This window comes from Schistocerca americana, chromosome X (genome assembly GCF_021461395.2).
Source record: "Schistocerca americana isolate TAMUIC-IGC-003095 chromosome X, iqSchAmer2.1, whole genome shotgun sequence".
NCBI lineage: Eukaryota > Metazoa > Arthropoda > Insecta > Orthoptera > Acrididae > Schistocerca > Schistocerca americana.
In genome coordinates, this window is record NC_060130.1 from 421,344,345 (window position 1) to 421,370,880 (window position 26,536).

The window sequence follows — 26,536 nt, forward strand, 5'->3', positions numbered from 1 at the left end:
GAGGTAGCTTCGGGCAACATACGTGCTTTATTTTATCAAAATCAGATTACGGAAAGAGGCATACTGCAATTCCAAACTTTTCTCTAAAATTGTCAGCTTGACTTAGTAGTTCGGATATTTAATCACCACTGCGTAGTACACCAAAGGAACAATAGATGGCGCTGTTAGTTTCACAGTACACCACATAACCAATAGAAGACGCTGTCAGTTTTTCTTAACTCAGTGACAGATGTACTTTCGGAAGTTTATGTCAGTGATAGAATTAAGCGCATCAATTATATCTTTACGAATAGAAACTAACAGTGATTTTCATTGACTATGATAGGCTATATGGTTTTACAGATTTCGTTTTGTGTATCAAAAACTTGTGACATAGCTTTGCTTCTTTCCCTATGTTTTATTTAAATTTCATTTCTTTTCTAGAAAAGTGACAGAAATAACCGCTGCAATCAATTTTATCTTTATGAGTACTAACTAACACTGAATTTGAAAGGCTAGGATGTACGGCTTTACTGATTTCGATTTGTGTATTAAAAACTTAATGACTTTTGGTTTTCTGCGTTCCACAGGTTTTATTTGTATTCTTTGGTAGGAAAAACGATTTTATTAAGTTTGCTTTGTGGTCTGGGTACATGCTCATTAAATTTTTATTTATTTTTGTTTACGAATAAAAATGCCTGGAAAACGGTCGACTCTTTGTGAATACACCAGAACGGCTAAATGACCAAGGACAACGGTCTGAACGACCCAACGAAGATCGTGAGTCGAGACTTCCTGCGGCTTAATAACATCAGGCTTTAGCTTGGTCCTTGCAAATCCTTCCGAAAGTGTGTCACGATGTAACTGTGATCAAGATTATCATGGATTATCTTGTTCCTCAGAACCCTTCATTCACAGAAGCTTAAGATTAGTTCTCTTCGGGGTAACATAGAAGCAGAAATTTTGACGGGAAGTGACGCAGGCTAGTCAGTTTTTATGTCTCGAATCCCACTTGTTCCTAACAATTTATCATCTCGCTTTAAATGCGTGCAATTCCCGATAAGCTTATGTTATGCCATGATCCTTAACAAAGCACAAGGGCAGACACTGCGTGTTGCGGGCATGGACCTTAGCGTCAGTTGCTTTTCGCACGATCAGCTCTACGAGGCTCTCTCCTGTGTTAGTGCAGAAAACAAGCTCTTCGTTCGTGTCCATATCATACTACTTCAAACGTTGCATACCCACATTTCAGAAGCCTGTTTTGGAAGTCATTTTTACGTATCACTTCATTCACGCGATATTTACGTAGCCTAACTAGAAACTCATAATGTTCCCCCTAATTCCCTTACGTACACATATGTTTTGTAAGCTCTCCTGTAGATACACAATTAAAATTCAGGTGTGAAATCAACATCTCCCACTTTTTAAATGTCTCGTCGTTCTAACACCTAATGTTTTGGATTCCTGAGAATATCATTCACCTTGGCGCTAGTGTCCATCAATTTAGCATGCATGAGTGACAATTGTCTGAAGAAGCGGTATTTTTTGCATTCCTGTACGGGCGCAAGAGAAAATCTTCCACATTAATGGTGATGGATATTCACCACAATTTTCAGTCAGTGTGGTGCCAATGAGTAACACACCTAGTCTTAACCACAGACTGCCATTTTAAATGTACAGAGCATCATGTCTCACATGCAGCAGACAGGACTCTTGCATTGCATGAATTAAAGCCGGTTTGTCTACCCTGAATACTGAAGGTTTCTTTTTAGACTTTGCATGCTGGTAGCTGCTTTGTGCTGATGTGAAGCCTACTGACCCATCGTTGTAAAGCCACGATCCAATTTCCTCTGCCCTGAATTTCTACATAATTATTTCAAAACCAGCAGGCGTACTACATGGGACTTCCCGTTCTTGTACCTAAATTTCGTCCTCTTTATTAGCCTGAAAGCATTAATATGTGGATGGTCCATAATATGAGTCTCCTACTTGATGTTCGACTTATAGAGAAATTCCTAGGCGTTATTCAGCAGGAAGTGTCCACGTGAAAAGACCATATATACAGGGAAACAGTGCTAAGGGCGGATGAGTGTTTTGTTGTGCCATCTCACTTCTCTACAAGGACACGGAAGTGAAAATGCGTGCCCCTAAATGCCTTAATTGATGGTATATATCAATCAGAAGCAGCAATGTCCTACTCTGTCAATGTCAGCTCATCGTGACAGCTATAATTACCGCATTTTTTTTTATAGCTGTATAATCTCCATCCATCACCCACTGGACTCTCACGGCCTCCAGTATGACGAATTCTTTTCCAAAATGAGCTGCCAGGTAAATATGTGTTTTTCAGCTAATTCATTCTGTGCCCTACTTTTAGTACTGAAATTTAATTGAAACCCATAACAGCTTTTTTATAAATTTAAGAAATCGGTGAAAACAAAGAATGCTAATAGGCTGGCAGCACCCCACTGCATTTCTAGTTTGGAAGAATGCATGTAAACGCCCAGTTTCTCCGCGATAGCTGACGTAGCTCTCCGTAGCGCTTAAATGGAGTCCATTATGTCCATAGTACTACGTGCGAGTGGCAAGTTCACTCATTTTGCAAGGAGTTTTTCATAGTATATATTGGGACAAGCATACTGTCGCACAGGTTTGCGAGGATTTGAGAAGTCAAACAACAGTAATCTGACACTAAATGGCTTCATACCACCACTAAATGTTTCTACACGTATTGGTAAACATAGGATCAGATCGTTTCGCTATTCTTAAAACAGATAGGGTAAACCAAGAGCCACATGGTCTATGTATCGATGAAGCAGACTGGGTAAACATAGAACGAAATCACCGGTACAGCGGAAAATGCGCTACTGCAACTACCCAACGAGTAGTGATCAGTCGAATTTACACTTGATGACATTACCGTTGATCTTTTCCATTCTTTCTTGTTTGTGGCTCTGTAGAGTTGTACAGTTTCCAGTATACTCTTTGTGTGTGTGTGTGTGTGTGTGTGTGTGTGTGTGTGTGTGCGAGTGTTTCAATTGTTTATTATAAATTGGTATTATAAATTATGAACATTACTAGTAACGATCTTTTTGTATCGAGATGTTAACAAAGGGAGGATGCTCCCGAATTTTACGTGCACAGTGCAGCTGACGTATTTACATATGATACGAACGTAGGCGACTATGTTCTGCATCTACATACATACTCTACAAGCCACCATATGGTGCATACCGGAGGGTAACTTGTGCCACTACTAGCCATTCCTTTGTTATTTCACTCATAAATGGAATGGTGCATACCGGAGGGTATCTTGTGCCACTACTACACATTCCTTTGTTATTTCACTCGTAAATGGAGTGAATGGAAAACGACTGCCCATGTGCATGCGCACAGGCCCTGAGTTCTCATATCTTGTCTTCGTGATCATTGTGAGAGTTGTGTGTTGCTGGCAGACGGATCGTTCAGCATTGTGTTACAAATGCTGGTTCTCTAGCTTTCCTTAGTAGTGTTTCGCTAAAAAAGTCTTCTTCTGTGCAGGGATCCCCTTTTGAGTTCACGGAACACTTCCGTAGCACTCGCGTGTTGATCGAACCGACCGGTAACAAATCTAGTATCTCGCTCTGAATTACGTCGGTGTTTTCTTTTAATCGGACTTAGATGGGATTCCAATCACTCAAGCCGTACTCAAGCATGGAAACTGGCAAACGTGTGTTTTCTGTTCTCTATCCATCGTCTCGGTGGTCATTCCTGCACCCTTTTCCATTGCAACTTTACCTTGAATGATCAGTTTTCCAAGTTATCCTCCAGTCGTCAAACTATAAGACGGAAGAATTGCAGGATTCACTGGAAACATGTAATGGACAACCTCTTCTTCACCCTGAGTTGTTAAGGAAATAATTCGTTGGTTCTACAGGTTTCCTCTAACTCAGAGATGTTTTCGACGCGATAGTGGACACTAACTCTGAACAGCAGTGCAGTGCTCATCATTACCGAGATGGTCCGGCCTTCTCTGCATGTTCCGTTATTCCAGATGATTTTACATGTTTCATGCATGATTTCCAGATACAAATCTCCAAATGCCTTTATCATTTTAGAACTCATAAGATCAGGTTCATGTGCTTTGCTATTTTTCAGTTTAACTATTTCGGACTTCTTATTTTAAGACGTTACATTTCTCCTCCACCGGAAAGTCTGTGCGACCAAGTTTTTTATTTTTATCGGTATACACTTTGTTCCAGTATGTTCTCCATCGATCATCAGCTAGTTCTAAATTGGTGAGAGGTGTGTCATCTTCCTCTTCTACAACCCATGTTCTTGATATGAAAGTTCCTGTTAGTTTCTTTATTACATTGGACATCCACCTGGTCTCGTTGCAATCCTGGAATTTCTCAGTTCTCTCGCATGTTTCAACTGTGTAATTATTCCTGCCTCTTAGGCAAATTCTCTGTATTCACGTACATAAATGATCTAGGTGATAATCCGAGCAGCCCACTTAGATTGTTTGCAGATGACGCTGTAATTTACCGTCTAGTAAAATCATCAGACGATCAATTCCAATTACAAAATGATCTAGGAGAACTTCTGTATGGTGCGAAAAGTGGCAATTGGCACTAAACAAAGAAAAGTGCGAGGTCATCCACATGGGTACTAAAAGAAATCAGATAAATTTTGGGTATACGATAAATCGCACAAATCTAAGGGCTGTCAATTCGGCTAAATACCTAGGAATTACAATTACGAGCAACTTAAATTGGAAAGACCACATAGATAATACTGTGGGCAAGGTGAAACAAAGACTGCGCTTTGTTGGCAGATCACTTAGAAGATGCGACAAACCCACTAAAGAGACAGCCTACATTACACTTGTCCGTCCTCTGCTGGAATTTTGCTGCGCCGTATGGGATCCTTACCAGGTAGGATTGACGGAGGACATCGAAAAAGTGCAAAGAAGGGCAGCTCGTTTCGTGTTATCGGGCAATAGGGGTGAGAGTGTCACTGATATGATACGTGAGATGGGGTGGCAGTCACTGAAACAAAGGTGGTTTCTTTGCGGCGAGATCTATTTACGAAATTTCAATCACCAACTTTCTCTTCCAAATGCGAAAATATTTTGTTGACACCCACCTATGTAGGGAGAAATGATCATCATAACAAAATAAGAGAAATCAGAGCTCGAACGGAAAGATATAGGTGTTCCTTCTCCCCACGCGCCATTCGAGAGTGGAATGGTAGAGAAGTAGTATGAAAATGGTTCGATGAACCCTTTTCCAGGCACTTAAGCGTGAATTACAGAGTAACCAGGTAGATGTGGACGTAGATAACTTGCGGTGCTGCGGTGTTCCCTGCAATGCTTTCACTTTCAGTACTTCTCCGTCCTCAACGATTTGTATGGTCTTGTTAGTTATCGGCTATTTTTATTCTTCACTGATATGTGTGACTACGTCCTCAGCAATGTCAACTAATGTCTCCTTGAGGAAGTTCCATTTCTCTGCAGATGTCGTATTACCTGAGTGATCTGTCGAAACTTTTTCTTGAACTCGATTTCCAAAAATTTCAATTTCAGCCTTTTGCCTTAGTCTTCCAGTTTTTGGAGGCGCTGTAGGTCTTGGTTCCAAGGGTTAAAAAATACATTTTAATACAAAATAAATTGAAAAACAATAATTGTTGCAGTAGTATTAGATAACATCCTGAAATAGCTGTACGTTGAAGTTTCATCCCCCTTCAGTTTAAAGTAGGTAATAGTAAATAATGTTAATTTTGACCAAATTACTGAAAAAGATGTGAATAACCCAACAAAACCAAGCACCTCAACAAGGAACTAATGTCATAATGGAATAGCTAGTGATATTCGAGACCTCTTCATGAGCAATACATATAGTAGCGATAATTTAATGTAACGCATGTGCTCTGGCCAATTTAAGAATTGTTCTTAAGAAGTCACTAGCTGTGTATTTCCCTCCAGCCGAGTTAAGAAAATACAGATACGAAATTTAATTAGTATCTCAAAGCGATCTGTAACCCAGCTGTTACATTTTACTCGTTATTAAATTCATGTAAAACTAAAAAAGACATTATGTTAGATTTGCTGATAAAGAAACAATCAGACTAGCTTTTTAACATCTCAAAGGAATGAGAGTCCATGTATGAGTCATGTAAAATATTTATCTGTGAAGTTTTTGTAGTGATAGGTACTGAATGCGTAATTTTGTGGGTTTTTCGAACGATACATCGAGGCAATATAAGGGCAGCAGCCATGTTAGCCCTGGGTCAGTTTTCTGTGCGACATCGGTGAGTCAAGCCGTGCCAGGCTGAGTGGAGTGTCAGTGACGACTCATGTGTTTAAAATTTTTTGGTTGACAAGTGTAGGAGTTCTAGACACTAACCCTGAACGGCATAGAAGTGTTAAAGCTTTGTAAAATTTCTGTCTAAACTCGTGAACTTTAATTGTGAACAGCAGCATGATGTTAAAAACTAGTTAAATTTCTACATACATTCGCAGATTTTAACTCTAAACAGCAACGTGGTGTTTAAAGACTTGTCAAACTGCTGCATAGATTCCTGGACATTCAAAATTTATCCTTAACCATGTTTTGGAACTATAACTTTGAAGAGCAACTTTGTGTGCCGGACTGAGCGCATTCTTATCAAGCTCGTCGACCAATCTGTCGTTGTACTCACAATATTGAGAAAGGGTCCAATAAAAAATTACATAACAGTACCAAAGTTGTATTTCGCTAACCATAATCCTGCCTCGAAATTAGACATGTTTTATTAAGATCATAGAAGAATAACAGAATAATGGAACAGGTATGCAGCTGCTCCTAGACACCTACGAAGCCAATGAAATTTAAAAATCGGTTGCGCACTTAATTAAAATCTTTCATACAAAAAGGATTGTGTAAATAAAGAGTTCTTAGTTGCAAGTATGGAGGCTCCTTCATTTTAATTTATGAAAATCAGCTGTTAAAATTATTACTTTTGTACCTTGAGATGCTGGACACTTTCAGTTTTGGACAGAACAGTTACTCTCATTAACCTTATAATGTACCTGTTCAGTTTTATATTTAGGTTGGCTGATGGAAAAGTATTCTTTTACGTAGCTTCGTACATTAGCATATGAATTTAAATTGGGATTTTATTACAGAAAATATCTCGGGTCGTCACCTGAATTGACCTATCACTTAATTATCTTGCGCGTCGGCTTGGAAAGAAAAAAAAGCAGTTAGTGGATAGGCTCCAATTCAGGAAAAATTAATGTAATTTTGGTACACCTTTATAAATTCTGTCGGAAAATCAGATTGGGAAATGGTCTTAAATATATTAAAAATCAAACACTTATGAGCCTAGCTGGCCTGAAAGAGCCTCGATAGGGAATTGGATAAACAGCAGGCGAGTCATTGAACGTCAACACTGCCGTTTACTACACGTTTATTTCAGGATTAAATCTTTAAAGGGGAAGCAGATAAAGAAACGTATATCTAACAGGAAAACCTTAACGAACCGCCGGCCGTGGTGACCGAGCGGTTCTAGGAACTTCAGTCCGGAACCGCGTGACTGCTACGGTCGCAGGTTAGAATCCTGCCTCGGGCATGGATGTGTGTGATGTCCTTAGGTTAGTTAGATTTAAGTAGTTCTAAGATCTAGGGGACTGATGACCTCAGATGTTAAGTCCCATAGTGCTCAGAACCATTTGAACCTTAATCTACCGTGAAGTGTTGGTTCTGTATATTGCTAGTAAAGCGAACTGAGATGCCTACGTGAATAACACGATCATTTGAAGCTGGGAATGCTGTGGGAATGTTGGGTTATGCACGCACACGTTCCGACTAATCATTGATCGCAGAGAAAGAAGTCGTTCAATAATTTAATAAAGGAAATGAGATCTAAACTGGGTTAGAGAGAGACTAGACACGATGGTCGAAAACTTTAAAGGAAAGTTATTCCCAACTTTATAAAATAAATTACGTCAGATTGCAACTAAGAACAATGAATGGGAACTACGTCATGTGAGCAATTCTTCCGAAAGGTAGGAGCCACCGACAAACAGTAATAATCATGTGGCTACCAACTAAAAAGAAAAATTGATAAAATATAAAAAAAAATTCCGACAAGAAAGATCACGAAATCGAACAGTGAAGCACGAAAATTCATCTAAGCAAGGAAACTGGTTCATTTGCAAACATAGAATACTAACACACTGCTGTGTCGGCCGAACAAGACACAGCTAGAGAAAAAGCACGACAGGCGCAAAGATACGAGCTGGTGCCAGTGCCATAGAGACTCGCCACTTGCGTAAGTTTCACCTGCGCCACGAGCGGCCTTGACGATGAAGATATCGACTTCCCCTTGGCCAGTTGCCGGCCGAGTACAATCCGCCAATGACCGGACGACAACGGACAGAAACCTACTAGGAAGATAGAAGAGCAGCCCTCGCCCACTTGGTTATGTATCATCGTCCAGGGCTGACTTATACAGGGAATGTCGTTTACTGAACTCTTGCAGTGAACAGGCAGTTGTCGTAAGCTGCATTTGCTATGTACTGTGAAGTTTATCTAAGATTATTTGCACTTAGCTATTGAGAGCCTTTATGCGATTTCCGTCTTTCTCGGCGTATTCCACTGATGAATTCTTCTCGGGTTATCAGCCGAGTGGTGGCGTCGTCTTGTCGCAACGTTTCGATGAGTTTCGTAGCCATCTTCACCAGGAGATGATGGGTACGAAACTCATTGAAACGTTGCGACAAGACGACGCCACCACTCAGCTGATAACCCGAGAATAATTCATCATTGAGGGCCTTTTTTGTGTTACATTACATGCAGTGTTGCAAACTTCATTATTCGACAACTCACAAAGGTAAGTAAACCTCTTTAACTCATTTGTGTGACTTTGCTGCTAATTTGTTGGAGTGTTATAGAACCTTCGTTCTCCTACCCTGTTACCTGACCCTGGGGCATAGCTGTGTAATAGTGGTAGGGAGAAATTGTCTTAGCCGTGTACTGCACCAGAAGCCGTTTCACGAACTCAAAAACTCGGCCAACCGTAACAACAGTGGCAAGTCGGCCTCCACAGCAGCAGCGACGAGGCCTTTACAAAACTGGCGACGAGACTTTACAAAAAGCACAATCTCACGAACAAAGACATGGTAACGGCTACCAACCACGTACAAAGAATAACTGCACAAAACATAGTGGCCTTTTTCTAATATGACTACCGAATGTTAAAACCATACGCACTGCTCATAATCAGTTACACGATTCATTCAGGAATCTAGTCACATTGTAGATTCATGTGGTCTTATGCCCCATACTCACAATGTTACAGAACACAAAGAAAACACCGATAAAAATTCCAAAAGTAGCGAAAGTATTCTCAGTTTCTGCCTACGCAAAGTGTCTGGAGTTATACTATAATAGCTGAAACAAACTGAGAAATGAATTAAGGACTCGATTAAGATGAAACTTCCAAATTCGCAAAATTACAGCTCTAAGAACTAAAACTAGATCTTTCCTCATTGACAATTTTCAGCGCAGTGAGCCTCCCCGCTTCTCACCTACAGTCCCTACAGCGGATCGGAAGTCAGCGCTCAGCCAATATGGATCTTCTACCTTTGCCAACTTAACAATCGCTCGCCGGTGTCTCTCTGACCCAGTATAGTTCTCCTATACTACACACAAAAGTTTGCTAACCTGTCCCAACATTCAGAGAAATTTTACCCAATTACCCTAAGTCCAAAGACATATACAGGGTGGTCCATTGATATCGCATGCCCTCACTTCATGAGACAATGTGCAGACGTTTAGAATTTAATCAAGGCAAATGGCACAAAGACTAGCGATAAGAACCTTTGCGCCACCACCTCTCCTCCCCTTGTAGGCCACATACTTGTAGTGAAAATATATGCCACCAGCTTTCGAACCGGCTTACCATCAAATCGAGCGTCTCTGCACATGCGTGCATTAGAGACCTCGGCTACTTTTTATTTTTTTAGATAATAATTATTATTTTCCTTGTGGAAATTGTCCTGAGGTGTTTTCCAGACTCCTTAAGTAACTCTTCTTGGTATGAGATTCTTCATGAAAAAACATAGGAATAACTTCACATAACTGAATAAAATAAGATCTTCGTGGAAAGAAAAATAAATAAATCTCTATGAAAAAACTTTCTATAAGACCTTGAGTCAACTGGACTGAGAAAGATTTCGAAAAAAACTTGTAGATTTTTTTATATTTTTCTATTGTACCTTAATTTTTAAAACTCTGTGTTGCTGAATTAAATAAGCTTTTATTATCGTTGTTTCTGACGTTAAATACAAGACGTGAGAGACAAAGTAAGCCAAATATCGCACATAGCTGTTTCGCTATGCAGCCAGATCCGAGTGCGAGTCTGTTCGTAATATACACACATCGAAAAAGTTTTGCATCACCTCGGTTCCGAGAGTTCCGGAACCTGTACAGAAAACTGGAATAAAGATCAACATAAACATCATTTCCGCCCTTTTTATTGCTCATGAAAATCACACATTGAATGTTGTACCACCATACAGCGAGATCTTCAGAGGAGGTGGTACAGAGTGCTGTAAACAAGTACACACCGGTACCTTTAGTACCTAGTAGCACGTACTCTCGCACTGATGCGTGCCTGTATTCGTCGTGGCATACTATCCACAAGTTCATCAAGGCACTGTTGGTCCACATTGTCCCACTCCTCAATGGCGATTCGGTGTAGATCCCTCAGAGTGGTTGGTGCGTCACGTTGTCCATAAACAGCCCTTTTAAATCTTTCCCAGGCATGTTCGATAGGGTTCATGTTTAGAGAACATGCTGGCCACTCTAGTCGAGAGATGTCATTATCCTGAAGGAAGTCATTCACAAGATGTACACGATGGGATCGCGAATTGTCGTCCATGAAGATGAATGCCTCGACAATATGCTGCCGATATGGTTGCACGATCAGTCGGAGGATGGCATTCGCGTATGTACAACCGTTACGGCCCCTTCCACGACCACCAGCGGCGTACGTCGGCCCCACATAATGCCACCCGAAAACATCAGGGGACCTCCACCTTGCTACACTCGCTGAACAGTGTGTCTAAGGCATCCAGCCTGACCGGATTGCCTCCAAACACGTCTCCGGCGATTGTCTGGTTGAAGGCATCGGTAAAGAGAACGTAATGCCAATTCTGAGCGGTCCGTTAGGCATGTTGTTGGGCCCATCTGTACCGCGCTTGCAAAGGTGGACATCGCCGGCCGGGGTGGCCGAGCGGTTCTAGGCGCTACAGTCTGTAACCGCGTGACCGCTACGGTCGCAGGTTCGAATCCTGACTCGGGCATGGTTGTGTGTCATGTCCTTAGGTTAGTTAGGTTTAAGTAGTTCTAGGGGACTGATGACCTCAGAAGTTAAGTCCCATAGTGCTCAGAGCCATTTTGAAAGGTGGACATCGCCGTGCACGTCGGGAGTGAAGTTGCGCATCATGAAGCCTTTTGCGCACAGTTTGAGTCGTAACACGACGTCCTGTGGCTGCACGAGAAGCATTATTCAACATGGTGGCGTTGCTGTCAGGTTTCCTCTGAACCATTATCCGTAGGTAGCGGTCATCCACTGCAGGAGTAGCCCTTGGGCGGCCTGAGTGAGGCATATCATCGACACTTCCTGTCTCTTTGTATCTCCTCCATGTCCGAACAACATCGCTTTGGTTCACTCCGTGACGCCTGGACTCTTCCCTTTTAGAGAGCCCTTCCTGGCACAAAGTAACAACGCGGACGCGATCGAACCGCGGTATTGACCGTCTAGGCATGTTTGAACTACAGACAACAAGAGCCGTGTATCTCCTTCCTGGTGAAATGACTGCAACTGATCGGCTGTCAGACCCCCTCCGTCTAATAGGGGCTGCTCATGCATGGTTGTTTACATCTTTGGGCGGGTTTAGTGACATCTCTGAACAGTCAAAGGCACTTTGTCTGTGATACATTATCCACAGTAAAGGTCTATCTGTCTTCAGGAGTTCTGGAAACTGGGGTGATGCAAAACATTTTTTGATGTGTGTATCTTCTATGAGTATTTCTGACGGAGCCGTGTGGGTAATATAGGTCAATCTCTTACTAACTGACGACCACGTTTGGTTTTGATCGGCGCACACGAAATGGTATCCTAGGATGTCTTGCAGAACACACTTAGTGTAATATGCACACGATGCCAGTCCTACTGGAAATAGCCTCTGTCGCGTGAAATAGTTTCGGTGACAGATGGCATACCTCTGTACAAAAACAGTAGATATGTTGAGGTTGATCTTGCTTTGTCACATTCTGGTATTTTTACTTTCTAGCACTGAATATAGCTTGGGCAGTTGGGAGTATCGGTGAGCAAAATTATTATTGTCCCATGGCAGACGAAGGAGCTTAGCGGTTTTTCGAGAATGTAAAGGGCTCTAAGTGAGTACGGATTAATTTCTGGCTGGCTTGGACTGTGTCAAAAAGTGGCTGCGTGCGCTTTAATTAAGAATTAAGCGAGTATAATTCTTACCCTTCTGAAGAGCTTGCAGTTCTTAACTCTCCGATTTCACGGTAAAAGTAATAGCAGTTTTCTCCAGGTCAGCTCATCAGAGAATCCCTCTGCCTCCTGTACATCGATCTAAAGCAAGACAGGTATTTTTTTTTCGTAGATCCTAAAACTAACCATAATCGTGAAATATAGCACTAGGAAATAACCCGATCGTACCTCTTTCGCCATTGCAAATCCCTTTTGTGTACTGCAACTAACGATTCCATCGAGAATCATTCTCAAATTGTGGGAGAATCTGATTTTCAGAATTATTAAATTATGTTTCTCTCACTAAGCGGTCAACAATTTTTCTATCCCCGTCAATAAACGTAAGTCACACATCAGGAGATTTTACACGCGCCAGCACTTTGCTACTGACAACGTCACACCACTGCTATCTGACGTTCGTGGGCAGACAAGATTTGTGGATATTACGCACCCAATTCGTTCTAGGATGTACGATTTATCTTGAATGTGTGGGAGTTCATTCTAAGATTATTCTGTATAATCCTGTCGTGGATAGGCGTAAGTTGTCCTCACCAATGTTAATGATATCAATGTAATATTGCCTGACGTATGGAAAGGGGAATTTTGAATTGAATGTGAATTCGGGGCGAAATTTATGCGGGTCTGTAGCGGAGCGTCAAAGTTTTTCTGCCGGTGTTTGTTCTTTCTTGAAGGATGCCATACGTGTCCTTTGATTGCTCGGTTAGCCGTGCGATCTAACGCACTGCTTTCCGGGCCGGAAGGCGTGCCGGTCCCAGGAACGAATCCGCGCGGCGGATTATTGTCGAGGTCCGGTGTGCCGGCCAGTCTGTGGATGGTTTTTGATGGCAGTTTTCCATCTGCCTCGGCGAATGTGGGCTGGTTCCCCTTATTCCGTCTCAGTTACACTACGTTGGCGATTGCTTCGCAAACACTGACTCCACTTACGCGTACACCATATTTACTGCACCACGCAAACATTTGGGGTACACTCGTCTGGAAGAGGGAAGAGGGGTAGGGGGGAGGGGGGTGTCACTGGGGACCGAACCGCACAATAAACTTGGGTTCGGTGTGGGGCAGCGGTGGGGTGAGTGGACTGCTGTAGCCTCTTGTGAGGTTGTGAACCACTGAGGGCTAAGGCGGGGACGAAGCCTCTCCGTCGTTTCTAGGTCCCCAGTTCCATACAATACAATACAATACGTGTCCTTTACGAATGTGATGCGAAAATGGATCTACGGATTTCGTCGACCAGTTGCTCCGACTGTGGTTGGTGTTGCTGTAATCTGGAGTGGTACTTTAATGATATTTGCTGCCCATATAGTTCACGCCCCGGCTGATAGGATCTGATCTGCTTTGCTGTTTTAGGTGCTGTAGCATAGACGACGCTACCTATTTTTATTTGGTAGCACATACGTATTTATAAAGTTCACTGTTTATAAGCGGTCTATGTGCTACTGTCGTTTTTCCCGTATTACACATCAAATTATCGCATTCTAATTTGCCACTTCATTTGATACATAATCAGAGGATACGCCAGAATGTATTCCCTCGTTGTTTGCGTTCTGTTGCAATCGGAAGTCACTCCGTGTGAGACAGTGGGCTTCCGCGCCTGGCTTGTAAGATGGTGGCTTTATCCTTGTTAAGATCCGCTCCACTCTACTGTTCATAAGCTTCTGACATTCTGCAGCCACACACTGTCACGGTCATGAGAATTCTATATAACTGTTGCAGCAACGGCTCTAGTGGTAAAGCAACTAGAGCTGTCGGTAATGCACATTTTGGCGGAGGTTCAAAAATGGCTCTGAGCACTATGGGACTTAACTGCAGTGGTCATCAGACTCCTAGAACTTAGAACTACTTAAACCTAACTAACCTAAGTACAGCACACACATCCATGCCCGAGGCAGGATTCGAACCTGCGACCGTAGCGGACGAGCGGTTCCAGACTGTAGCGCCTAGAACCGCTCGGCCACACCGGCCGGCTCTTGACGGAGTCCTTGTCATAACTATACTGGTGCAGAGAGAGACTGATAAACGTTAATTTTCGTGGTAGTATTACCCACACACCGCACAATTATCTCAACAGATCGGTCGTTGATACCGCTTTTAGGCATACACTTCTCTACATATGAGTGATCCACTCCATAGTATGCGTTTTTAAAGTACAGGGAAATTAGCCTCTCAGGCCATCGCTGTCACATTCCTGTGTGTTTTAGTTATATTGGTCGTACTTTACCTAGGAATTGCACTATGTTGATAATCACCCAAGACTCGGTGTATAGTTTGTTTTAGCCGTGTATCGAGAACACGGCTGTAAAGGTTAAAATCAGTATTGAGACACATTACTGGGCGAAAGTCCTGTATTTTTTTTTCGGGGAAAATTTTTCAGTTAAGATGATGACTTCTTCCGTGAAATTAGATGTCAACGCCTCTCTTGGTGGTAGATCATTATATATTTGAGTCAGTTTCGGTTCTATTAAACGCCAGTGGTTTCATCAATTCGCGGGGACTTATTAGAAGAAATTTGTTTCATTAATACAGGTATTCCATCTCAATTGATAGGTTGTACTAATGACTGATTTTCAAAGATATTCTGGTATGAAGCTGAGATAACCAAGTTGAGATATGAATGCCTGGCACTTCCATATGACAATACAGATTCTGAATACGTCGTAAAACGTAGTTTTCTACGAGCGTTGTTCGGAAAGTGAGGAACGAACGGTCGCGAAATGGAAACCACAGTGAAAATGAAAACTGTTATCTTTGCACATTTAGCTACACCTTCCACGTACTTCTCTACATCGTCGCCGTTCCGTCTTAGACATTTGTCGGAGCGTTATACTAAATTTTCAACACCATCGTCGTAGAAGGCCTGTGCTTTCCGATAGTTCTCTACGCTGATCTATAGCTCGTAGCCTGCGCACAATTGTTGTCTTCGTATCCAGCGTTTCATGTGAACAGAGATGATACTCAGGATGAGCCAGTTAGGGCTGTGTTTTGGGAGATCGAACATTTCCCATCGAAAAGGCTGCAGGAGCGTCTTCACTGCCCCTGCAGAGTGCGGCTCTGCCATGAAGAAGGAAGTGTGTGGCAATTGTGTTGGGTGGGCTGCATTCATTAAGGCGAAGCCTCTCAGAGGGCCCTCCTACTTGGCGGGAGACATCGTCGTTCTAGGCACCTTTACTCGCTCACAGTGCGCTCACAACTGAAAAGAGCGTCTTGATACGATCGATGGGCATGCTAAAGACACTGCCCAAAACGTCTGTGAAAAAACTCGTCGAACTTTTTCAGTGGTTTCCATTTCGCGAACGATCGTTCCTCACTTTCCGAATAGCCCTCGTATCTCCTGTTGGTCGTCAGATATACAGTCCTGTGAGTCTATTAACGCTTTAATGATGTGATGTTGCGCACCTCGCCGCTCTTTTATAATATATTTATATTTTAGATTTTTGCTGAAATTCTGCTGTAGAATACTTAGATCTGATAACATATAGCAGAGTGGCAACATGCGTTAGTTGCTCAGTTGTAGCTATGTACTGTTTCGCTTTGTTTTGTTGTATATTTTCGGTAACCTCATAAATCTGTCTCAGCGCTAAGAAATAATAAGTCTGATAGTGGTGTCCCCAACGTACAGTTTCCCTAGGAAGTTGTTTTAATTCGCGCATAAGTTTCGATTTCGTATACACTGAGGTGACAAAAGTCATGGAATACCTCCTAATATCGTATCAGACCTCATTTTTCCCGGATTATTATAGCAACTCGACGTGGTGTCCACTCAACAAGTCGTTGGAAGTACCCTGCAGAGATATTGAACCATGCTGTCCCTGTATTCGTCCATGAATGCGAAAGTGTTGGCGATGAAGGATTTTGTGCACGAAATGATCTCTCGATTACATCCCATAAATTTTCGAAGGGATTCATTTCCGGTGATCTGGCTGGCCAAATCATTGGCTCGAATTGTCCAGAATGTTCTTCAAAACAGGAACATGGCACATTGTCATCCATAAAAATTGCATCCTTATTTGGGAACATGAAGTCCATGAACGTCTGCAAATGGTCTCCAGGTAGTCGAACATAAACTTTTCCGGTCAACGATCGGTTCAGTTTGATCAGAGGACCCAGTCCATTTCATGCAAACACCATCCAAACTATTATGGAGCCACCACCAGCTTGCACCACCTTGCAAAATGCGTTGTTCACAACTTGAGTCCATGGCTTCGTGACGTGTGCGCCACACTCGAACGCTGCCATCAGCTCTTACCAACTGAAATAGGGACTCATCTGACCAGGCCACGGTTTTCCGTTAGTATGTGGTCCAACCGATATGGTCACGAGTCCAGGAGAGGCGCTGCAGGTGATGTCGTGGTGTTAGCAAAAGTACTCGTGTCGATCGTCTGCTACCATAGCGAATTAACGCCAAATTTCGCCACTGTCCGAACGTTCCACACTAATTTCTGCGCTAATTTCACTCAGTGTTGCTTGTCTATTAGCACTGACAATTCTACGCAAACGCCGCTGGCTTCGGTCGTTAAGTGAAGGCCGCGTATATACGATCTAATCTGCTTGCTGTTTTTGCAAAGTAGGTGAATGCCGTTTGCATGAGGTGGTCTTTGCGCCACGTGTGGGTGAATTTCGCTTTTTGACCAAGTTGTGTAATTCAGTGTCCGGCAAGAATTGTGGGTGTTCGCGACCTTGGGAGCAGTTGTCACTTGCGTTTTAAAAAATTCGCGTTGTTCGAATTCCGCGCAAGTGCCGAATGGAACATTCACGTTGATTAACTGTGTCGTTTAAATTGCATGATATTCCTCCTCATGACGCAAGCAGAAAGGCGGGACTACACGGTATACCTCGTCTATACAAAATTGCAGTGCCCGCAGTACCGCCTATACCTGTGTATGTTCGTACCCAATAATGTCTGTAATTGCGAGAGAAACTACCGCTAGCAATGTACACTGCCGGAAAAATCTCAAAACCAAAAAATAATTAATGTAGAGAGATCAACTTCGGCAAATACATTTGCCTAGGTAACACATTTAAGTAATTAAAATTGCATGATCACAGGTTAACGTAACCGCGAGATAAGCCATTGCAAATGTAAATGCTGGTAAATCAATAACCAGCGTAACCGCTAGCATGTTGAAGGCAAGCATGTAAACGTTCATGCACTGTGTTGTACAGGTGCCGGACGTCAGTTTGTGGGACGGAGTTCCATGCCTGTTGCACGTGGTCGGTCAATACAGAGACGGTTAATGCTGGTTCTGAATGGCGCTGGAATTGTCTAACGGTGGCGTCCTGTATGTGCCCGACGGGAGACAAATCTGGTGACAGGACAGGCCGTGGCAACCTGTCAGCATCTTGTAGAGTATGTTCAGTTACAATAGCGGTATGTGGGCGAGCGTTATCCTGTTGCAAAACACCCTCTTGAATGCTGTTTGTGAATGGCAGCACAACGGGTCGAATCACCAGACTGACGCACAAATTTTCAATCTGAGTGGGTGGGTAACCATGAAAGTGCTTCTGTGATATCGCACCCAAGAACATAACTGCAGCCGTAGGTTCAGTGAATCTAGAAGGCAGACAGATTGGTTGCAGTCCCTCAATGGCCTCCTCCTAACCAACACACGGCACGGAGGAAGAACCAATTTTCATCAGAAAACGCAACCGACCTCCACGGTGCCCTCCAATGAGCTCTCGCTTGATACTATTGAATTAGCAAATGACAGTGTTTTGCGGTCAGTGGAATGCACACTACAGGGCGTTTGGCTCGGAGTTCTCCTTGAAATAACCGATTTATAACAGTTCGATGTGTCGCCTTGGTACCAACCGCTGCTCAAATTGCTGTTGCAGACGCACTACGATGCGCATACGGCATATGGTGAACGCTATGATCTTCCCTCGCGATAGCGACATGTGGCTGAACGAAGCCCGATCTTCTTGTGATGGTACATTCTTGTGACCACCGGTGCCAGAACGTGTGTAGTGGCTACGTTCCTGCCAAGGCTTTCTGCAGTATCCAGAAGGAATATCTAGCTTTCCGTAGCCCTATTAAAGGACGTCTTTCAAACGCAGTGAGGCACTGACAACGGCGTCTTTGTCACTTTAAGGGCATTCTTGACTGACATCAGCTTATCACTTCCAGTCTCAAACGTAACTATCGCTGACAACCGTTACAGCGCGTATTTAAAGCGAACCTGACTTGCATCATTATAGTGGCGCCACTATCCCCCCTCTTATACGACTGCGTGAAATTCGAATACACATAAACTTTAAGGTGTAGAAACACGTCTACCAACTTTAGTTTATGTCGCAGAGCTCCTTCTTGGTGTTGTGATTTTTTTCCGGCGGTGTAGCTATGTTCATCCCTGTCTCGTATAAATGAGTCTTCAGTTCTGTTATCTTTGTTACGAATGTAATTCTGTTAACACTTATGTTTGCTATACAGTACGTTTTAGCTCGTTGTTCACTTAATTACACTATATGATTATCAGCTCATTGTGTGTCAGGATCATATTCTAAATCCTTATGCATCATTACTTGTTCGTTCCGAGCTTCAGTATTGATCTTCTGCTAACTCCTGGCTGGGTGAGGTGATAGGGCTTTGTTGCAGTTTTGTTCACGACCGTGTCAGCGCTATTTTTTATAGTGTTTTCTCGGCCTTCGCTGTTTGCTTTAGCTTCCGGTATTGACATTGTCCTGTTCGGCGGCTAATGTTCTTTTATCTCGTTCGGTGAGGGTGGGTTTCTGGCGAGGCGTGTGTCGTGTAGTGTGACAGACATTATATAAAAGCTGCGCTCCTTTCTTCTTCGGTGAGGATGCTACAGTTTCGTTAATGATCTATGTCTGTATTGGATATTCGAAGTTTTCACTTAGGGTAATGCCTACGTCAATACTGACAGGTCCAATTTCAGTATGCATTGGCTGAGATGATTGCGATAAGGAGAGATCGTGCTCCGTTTCAGATTATGAACACAGCCTTTCTGTTAGTTGGGGAGTCGCGTCTGTGTTTCCAACATTACTCGGGGCTGCTATCTCTAATTCGTTCCGTAGTGACATATGAGTAGTATGTTTTTTCCGACTCTTCAGAGCTTGTCTGGCTGCTCCTGTTCGACACAGCTGTCGTTTAAGATATCGTAGCGATGTTCAGCTGATGACTTCCCATGTTGATTCTCTGCAACCAATTAGTTACACGTACCTGTCACATTGTGCCCGCAAATGACCCGTCTGACCGCATAAGGCGCATATTTACTGCTGCCCGTTATAAGCGACAAGAGCGCGGCATCCAGTAACATTTATATACGACGGGACATGTTTCGTAGGGCCGGCTCGTACGGATATAACCGCGTTAGGAACGTTAAAGTGAGATGAGAGTTCGTTGTACACTGTTCCTGTCGAACATGAAACACTTTACCATAATCTGTCAGTTCCAACTGGATCTGTTCGTCAGGAATTTAAAAGGGTAAGTTGTAAACAAGAATAGTGGGTAAAAATCCCACGCATGACACTCTCACTTTAATCATCTCTCCCAACAGGTTATTACAATCTACCTCCCCTTTTGTACGATTAATGATTCTTTGACACGTTATTTGGGAACGCAGCTTTGTAAATATCGCATTTTGGAAGAAACCAAATTGTAGTCCAGATACATCGTCAGAGGTTACACAAGCAGACGCCGCAAGCCAGCCATATATCTCATTAATTAATTATCGATTAATTACTGCCAAAGGAAAGTTCAAACCTTTACGTACTCAACCGCGTGTATGACTTCGTAATGAGCTGAAGCGCGTTACACACAAGTTTTTATCTTCAGTTACTTCACTGGTGTCACCTGAGGCAATACATAAGCTTCTTTCCGCCAGTTGCTAAGGACTCAGCACGACGGAAACCACAGTACGTCACGTGATGTGCATATTGCCGCTACGTTCGCGACGGCCGCTGCACAGCGAATGGACCTCGGCTACCGAGGCAGGCACCATCTCACAAGATGACGGCGAAGGTGAAGATCGAAGCAATGACAGTGAATCTGCATAAGACAGTGGAAGCAAGAAAGACCGCATTTGATAGGCTGATCCACCCTATAGTGTACCGAATAGCTAACTTAGTTTGGCGCAGAACACGCCTAAAATCTAAGAAAGATGTTGGAAAGATGAAAACGTTTCACTTCATGTATGAGAGTCGATATAGGATACTCGCTATGCAACAACTACAGTGGAACTAATGTGTCAGAAAACTTTGGGACAGAGCGGTGCGGGGAACACGGACAACTTCAGGATGTCTATAGAAGTGGAAACAGGAATCCGTATGCTCACCAGGAAACGCAGGAGCAAAGGAAGAAGAGGGATATATGTCGTTAAAGAAGAGGAAGAGCAAAACGTAAGCGGTTGAAGATAATACGCCACGTGAATATGGTGATACAGAATTATAACAGGAATCACAAGCAACGCATCTGAAAAAGAGAAAAGGTGTATCACTCAAGAAACAAAATAAACCGTAGAGGGTAGAAATAGATATATTCAATAGTTGCAAGAAGAGAAAAGGAAATTGTAGTAAGACATTCAAAACAAGGGACGAGTAAAAAGAAATGGAAAGAATTTCCAGTAGCTGCGAACAACCTACGCAATGAAAAAACATGATGTTTTTTCGTGCTGATAGATAAGCACCTTCGCTAACAGGCTTCACATGCTGTTGCCGGGCGAGGCAGCATGCGTCCTTAGAATTTCTGTGGGGCTGGAAAGTTCTGAGCCGGCGTGGCGTAAGGCCACCGCTCCAACATTGAGGTGAACATGTTTACCACACACAGAGCGTTGACGCTGTGCAGCATGGGTCTCAGTACATGATTAAAAGTTGCGTCGTTTCATAATAAAACGAAGCAAGAACAAATACTAGCCATCCAGACCTGTCGTCCTCTGCTGTTTACGTCGAGAACTGGTTCACGCCAGCCGTCGACCCGATGTATATTATCCAGTCTTGTCTTCAATTAGCCACTGATGTTGCTGCCGTTGGTCTGTGGGCCACACTTAGAAGTGATGTGGGCAGGACCTGAACTGGAGCCATCTGGCTGGGTTCTGCGGTAGGCTAACATCAACCAGCTCCTGGTTGTCTCAGACGGATCCTAGGTTTGCAATTCGTGCTCAGGAGCCTCCCGAACCCGACCTACTGCCAGGCCGCCGCCTGCACTACATACAACCGCCCTGCCGCCTCAGACATTCGTCTGTGGCCACTAATGATGCACTCTTTGCCAACGACCCTGGTTCGGGCACCAAGCACGTCTCCTCTATGCAGAGCCTGGCACTACGTGAAAAACCCACCAGTACCTGTCCAGTACTGTGCCGGCTATGTAGCAACAGCCCCTGACCCAGAGCCACTGGCACACGGTTACGCCACAGAGTTACCGCACCGCTGTGCTTCGTTAAGCGGAACAGCTACTAGCGCCGCCACACGCTACCACTTGATTTCCTGGTGTTGGTTCCACTGCCCAGGGACAATAACGCCACTGTCCACAGTGGCTGTATGAATCTTGTTGAACAAAATATGTTGTTGACGCCACTGTCCTTATGATCCCACGACAGCCCAAAAACTGATTATTCGCACCTGCCGCCCAGCTACCAACCTGAGATGTCTTCCTGACATTTTACAGCATCAAGAACGCTCGGACCATCTTGGCGTCATAATAGTATTAATAAATATGTTTGAACAGCTGTCTTATACAATCTGCAAGTAACAGGTCAAGTAAGGATAGACAAGAGCAGCAACGCCTAGGGGACACTAGATAGTGATAGTGAGATACTTTGGCGACTGCAGGTTGAAAACAAAAAGCCATAATGAATAGACTGAGTCATATTTGACCAACCAAAGGCAGATAAGGACTGAGCTCTTAGACTAGTGATGTGCATTTTTTGTTTGAACAATGTTTAATAGGACGGTGCAAGTAGGTTGTCGAGACGTGAGCGTGGAGTAACAAGGGAACTTAATTAGCATTGAATTTGGGGAGCACGTGATCACCGCAAGGGAGCAGCGACCGCGTAGCGGCGAGCAGACGACAGGGCTACAGCCGGCCACCCTCGCCGTGTTTCAGCAACGTAAGCAGCGCTCCGTGGTGTCACAGCAAACACCCCTACCAGCTGGCAACGAGCTTCTGTTCATTCGCCAACAATAACTGCATAGGACAGGTCAGCCGACGACTGCAGTGGTTGCGTGGTTCTGAACACTAGTAACAGTCACACAAAACAAGAGATGGCGGTAGCTGAGTCCTTGTCCTATGCATTCGCTCCTACTGCATGCCGAGAATTTTATAAATATGTTTGGACAGGTGTCTTACACAAGTTGCTAGTAAAAGGTAAAGTAAGGGTAGACAAGAGCAGCAATGTCTAGGGGACGCCAGATAGTCATCGTGAGATACATTTGCGACTGCAGACGCGTATAGCGCGTGTGGTGCGGAGCAGGACAGCATGCATTTTTGTAACTTCACTGGTTCAATTCGGACGGCGCAAATTAGGACGCGACGCGATGGGAAATGCGACACACGCCTGCACCAGGTAGCCCGGCAGTTCCTCGCGCGAGAGGTAAGGCGGAGAACGGGAAACCAGTCGTGCGTGCCATATGCTCACTTCGGCATGGCGCATATGGGCAGTGGATGTATTGCCCATCTAAAAAATACAGCCTTACAGTACACTGAATTTTTATTATGATTGAGTAGTGTTTCGTTTTTTGCCATTTAAACGCTCCATCCCTTTTAATTAGTACATTATACTTTTCAGTTACGTACATCTTTATAGTTTTTTGTTTTGTTTTTTCTTTTGTCAAGAACAATGCACAGACCAATAACTGGTGAGCCATCAGCCACTGGGATTATATCTTCTGCCTCCACAATGTTTTCAGATCGTAAGAACGGACAGACGATTCGTAGTGAGGGTAGTGAATAAGAAATTAAAGAATATTACAAAACCATATGACCAAGAAGCAAGGCAGAAAAGTAAAACAAGGTTATCTACTTGATGCCTATTATGCTAGCGTATCTCCATAGTCTGCTACAGAAAGTCGAAAAGAGGTAATTTCCTGAGGCATGACCCCTTTGTGCTCCTGGTAAAAAGCGTCCGAGATCTGAGGTACATGATTTTCACTCTGATTACATAGATGTGGATATAATAAGAGACATTACACTACGTACATGTGAACATCACGTTTCCACTGCAAGCTAGAAACAATCGAGAAACACTCACGAATGACAATGTTTTGATTGGCTCGTCGTGACGAGGAAAAGAATTTCGTGGCTGCATTCACACTATCAGCGTTAATAAACTAACTATACAACAGGGAAGACAAATGAAGAAGTAGTCGGTATTATTCCGAAAGTATGAATATCTTGAAGAGTATGGTGATTTGATATATTTAATTTGGTGAAATGTATTGCTGACAAGGGCAGATCTACATCCATGACAATGTTTCTCGAACGACTTGAACTCTTCCACTGACAAGGCAATCTGGCTAGCTTCCGCATTCCTGTCGCACGCATTATTCTCATCTGATGACAATACTCTCACCATTGTGTTGTGCGACGGATCAATTGTTTACTTTTTTCAATAACAACTATTTTATTCGCGAATCACATGTTGTCAGTTGGGAAAGTCGTAGGTGAGTAACCACCATCTGGCATGTGTGAGTCATTCTGCATGAAGAGTACGCTTGTCATTATTTTAATACTGCTCAGATGAAGAAAATGACTAAAATCCTTTGGAAAGTTTCCATTCCAGTCATTCAGTGCTAAAAATGCAATGGGTTACGGAGAGTCAATCAAAATTGCAACAAAATTGGCGATTTATTTTTGTGCGAATTGTTCATTCGAAGAAGCTTCGCAATTTATGAATAACGGCCACATTTCTCTTGTTGACAGGTTTAATTGTGTTTCTTTTGCCAAAACACACTATAATTTGCACAAACTCATCTTGTAGCAACTATTGCTGTGTCTGATTAAAAAAGCAGTTGGTGACCAGAGATGTCAATAGCTTATGGGAAACCTCCTTATGTCGTTTTGCAGTAATATAAAGGAAGAAATTTTATGTTTATTTTCATACTAGGAAATTCTCGTTTCACTAGCTGCCGATGACACTGGAGTGAAAAAATTATAATAGAAAATATAACGTCTGATCTATCGCCATAGATAAGAAAGTTTCATGTGTTTACGAATTTGTAAAATACTCTCCTCCTCATGTGCTATCATTCGCAAAAGTCTCGTTTCGATGTCTCAAGCGGTTTAGGAGACTGAGGGATGTTGCGAATATTTCATTCTTGCAAGTGTGCTGTTGGGAATGAAAGTACTACATACGATCCGTTTTCTCGAGATCGGAGACAGGGACCTCCTCCCAAGTCTAAAGAAAAATTTGATATGTTAGCTAAATTTCATATGCAGCATCATATGGAGTAACATGCACCAAACGCATAATCAGAGCGACCACTATTTTTCACTGCAAACTTTTCGATTTTTGCGCAGCGTCTTACTTAAATGTGTATATCACAATGTATATGGTTCGATGAACCCTCTGCCAGGCACTTAAGTGTGAATTGCAGAGTAACCATGTAGATGTAGATGTATATCGCAATAAGTATGACCATTAGCGAGATAATGGTCACTTCACCACAAAGGTGACATATAACGCTATAAGTAAAGCGAAAAATGAAATATTTTTAACGAATAGTTTCTGCAAAATCGTTTAAGAAAAATTACGGAGTGTGCGCTTCGATTCTATCAGCGCAGCGGGTCGCCAACCGGCGCGGGTGAAGAATGCGTACGCGGCTCAATATGGGCAGGCCCTGTGCAGCACGTGCGGAACGTGCGCTAGGCCCTGTGTTGGCGTGTCACTTCACACATGTTATACGCGTCTCAATTTGCGCTTAGCCTTAGCGCAGGTGAGCTGCGCTTACTAATGATCGGGGCTTGTTCGCAAAATCAGCAGACGACCAGGGCTATGTTCAGATGACGGAAATCTTTGGGCATAGAATAACGTGCGTTGATAAGCGGTTAGCAAGATAAATAGAGCCCGTGTGGTGTTGTGTTGACCGCACTTTGCCTTCATGACCAAAAGTATTATCTGTATTTTAGTGTTATTTTTCTTTGTTGGACGTTGAGAAAAATCAGTGAAGCCGAAGGCAAGAATATTAACATTGAGCTACTAATTGTAGAAGTAGAAAAAAGGCCAGCATTGTGGAATATAGTGTATGAATCGTAAAAAAAATTGAGACGATAAGCTTGGGAAGAATTGGTATTGATCTTCTGTGACAGAAATTATCAAGAAAAATGAAAAATGTTGGTAAGAAAAACTTTATCGTTAACAAGTATACTTTCGTTCGTATCATACAATCTACGTATTCAAGTCTACCTTCATTAATACAGCAGTTGATAAATTAGCCCAAATGTTATCCGCTGATGAGTTGCGTATTCTATTGTGGGTATCATTTGTGAAATATCCTTCGAACGTGTCTTGGTGTTTCAATTCATCTCCCATTCAAACACAGTTGTGCAGTACTGTAATCGCTTTTGCAATGTGTTCTCACAATCAACATTGACATCGAATGGACAATGTAGTATTCTCCACTTACTACACGCTACATGAGAAGTACGCTCAACATACCTAGCTGCTTAAGTTAGACGATAGTTAAATATTTTCTGTCATAACTCAGCTGCTTTCCGCCCTAAGGTATCATAAAGTTTCCGGTCAGTCCACGTGCTTCATCACCGACGATCACATAAGGAAGTGCTATTTCGTGATTTATTGTTAAAGTTCTTTGTTTCGGTATATCCAAAGCGTTTTTTAGTGAGTGTTTCATATATAACGGAATCTCTGAAAATTCCTGAGACGCTGCCTTTTCCGTAAGCGAGAATGACTACCCAGATAACGCGATAGTCAAGAGTCACATAGCGCCAACAGAACTAGAGAAAAAATATTTACTCATGAGGTATAAGGAACTTGAATGTTCTGGGTTTTGTATTGCGATATGTTTACCATCGAGAGATACGATACAATTAAGAAACATTGAGCTC